Source organism: Crocuta crocuta, unplaced genomic scaffold, assembly GCF_008692635.1.
Source record: "Crocuta crocuta isolate KB4526 unplaced genomic scaffold, BGI_CrCroc_1.0 scaffold131, whole genome shotgun sequence".
Lineage (NCBI taxonomy): Eukaryota > Metazoa > Chordata > Mammalia > Carnivora > Hyaenidae > Crocuta > Crocuta crocuta.
In genome coordinates, this window is record NW_027528977.1 from 9,442,414 (window position 1) to 9,444,904 (window position 2,491).

The following is a 2,491-nucleotide window of genomic DNA, read 5'->3' on the forward strand; positions in this document are numbered from 1 at the left end:
AGAAAACAAATAATCCAGTGAAAAAATGGGCGGAAGACATGAATAGACACTTTTCCAAAGAAGACATCAAGATAGCTAATAGATACATGAAAAGATGCTTAACATCACTCACCATCAGAGAATATAAATCAAAACCACAATGAGATACCACCTTACACCTGTCAGAATAAGTAAAGTTAACAATTCAGGAAACAACAGATGTTGGCAAGGATGCAGAGAATGGGGAACACTTTTGCACTGCTGGTGGGAGTGCAAACTGGTGCAGCCCCTCTGGAAAACAGTGTAGAGGTTTCTCAAAAAATTAAGAAATTTTTTACCTACCCTACAATGCAGCAATGCACTATTAGGTATTTATCCAAAGGATACAAAAATGCTGATTCTAAGGGAAGGGGAAAAAAGTAGTTAGAAACTGAGACGGAGGGAGGCAAACCATAAGAGACTCTTAAATACAGAGAACAAACTGAGGGTGAATGGATGGTGGAGGAGAGGGGGAAATGGGTGATGGGCATTAGGAGGGCACTTGTTGGGATGAGCACTGGGTGTTGCATGTAAGTGATGAACCACGGGAATCTACCCTATAAACCAAGAGCACACTTTACACACTGTATGTTAGCCAATTTGACAATAAATTATATTTTTAAAAATGCTGATTCTAAGGGGCACATGCACCCCAATGTTTATAGCAACACTATCAACAATAGCCAAATTATGGAAAGAGCCCAAATGTCCATCGACTGATGATTGGATAAAGAAGATGTGAGATGGGGCGCCTGGGTGGCTTAGTCGGTTAAGCGTCCGACTTTCGCTTAGGTCATGATCTCGCGGTTCGAGGGTTCGAGCCCCGCGTCGGGCTCTGTGCTGACTGCCAGCTCGGAGCCTGGAGCCTGTTTCAGTCTGTGACTCCCTCTCTCTCTGACCCTCCCCTGCTCACGCTGTCTCTCTCTCTCTCTCTCCTAGAAATAAATAAAATATTAAAAAAAAAAAAAAGAAGATGTGAGATACACACACACAATGAAATATTACTCAGCAATCAAAAAAGAATGAAATCTTGGGGCACCTAGGTGGCTCAGTCAATTAAGCATCTACCTTCGGCTCAGGTCATGATTTCACTGTTCATGGGTTCAAGCCCCCGTCAGGCTCTCTGCTGACAACACAGAGCCTGCTTCTAATCCTCTTTCTCCCTCTCTCTCTGCTCCTCCCGTGCTCGCTCTCTCTCTCTCTCTCTCAAATAAACAAGCACTTTTTTAAAAACAACAAAATCTTTCCATTTGCAACAGTTTCAACAGAACTAGAATGCATTATGCTAAGGGGGAAAAGTCAGTCAGAGAAAGACAAATATGCAATTTCACTCATATGTGGAATTTAAGAAACACAACAGATGAACATAAGGGAAGGGAAGCAAAAATAAGATAAAAACAGAGAGGGAGGCAAACCATAAGAGACTCTTAACTACAGAGAAAAAAACCGAGAGTTGCTGAAGGGGTGGTGGGGGTTATGTGTTAAATAGGTGATGGACATTAAGGAGGGCACTTGTTGGGATGAGCACTGGGTGTTATATGTAAGCGATGAATCACTGGGTTCTACAAAACTAATACTACACTGCATGTTAACTAAGTTGAATTTAAATAAATAAATTTTTAAAAATTACTTAATGTCTCTGAATTTCAGTTTCCTCATCTGTAAAGTGGAGGTTATAGTATTACTTATTTCATAGGAATATTGTACAAATTTGAGGACATAATTCATGTAAAACTCACTATATAGGTCACCAGAAAGACTCCAGTGAAACTTAACTATTATTTTTTTTAAATTTTTTCAATGTTTATTTATTTTTGAGAGACAGAGACAGAGTGTGAGCAGGAATTGGGGCAGAGAAAGAGGGAGAGTCAGACACAGGGTGAAGGAGGAAGGGTTGATCTTGCAGTGTCAAAATGGGAGGGCAGGAGGCAAAAGGAAGAATCCCCAAAATGAGGAACATTCACAACAATGTTTCATGATTTGAAAATGAGAAAAGCTAAAACATACCAACTATTACCTTATCTACCAATCTGTATATTTTAAATGCGCCAAAAGGAGATGATAGAGGTATGGGTTACATGAGTGTATCCATTTCCAAGTTATATAGCTAAAAATTGTGCATTTCTGGAAATATAAACTGGTGCAGCCACTCTGGAAAACAGTATGGAGGTTCCTCAAAAAATTAAAAATAGAACTACCCTACAACCCAGCAATTGCACTACTAGGTATTTATCAGGTGTGCTGATGTATGTATCAGGGATACAGGTGTGCTATTTCGAAGGGACACATGCACTCCATTGTTTATAGCAGCACTATCAACAATAGCCAAAGTAGGGGCACCTAGGTGGCTCAGGTGGTTAAGTGTCCAACTTCGGCTCACGTCATGATCTCACGGTTCGTGGGTCTGAGCCCTGCATCGGGCTCTGTGCCGAATGCTTGCTCAGAGCCTGGAGCCAGCTTCGGATTCTGTGTC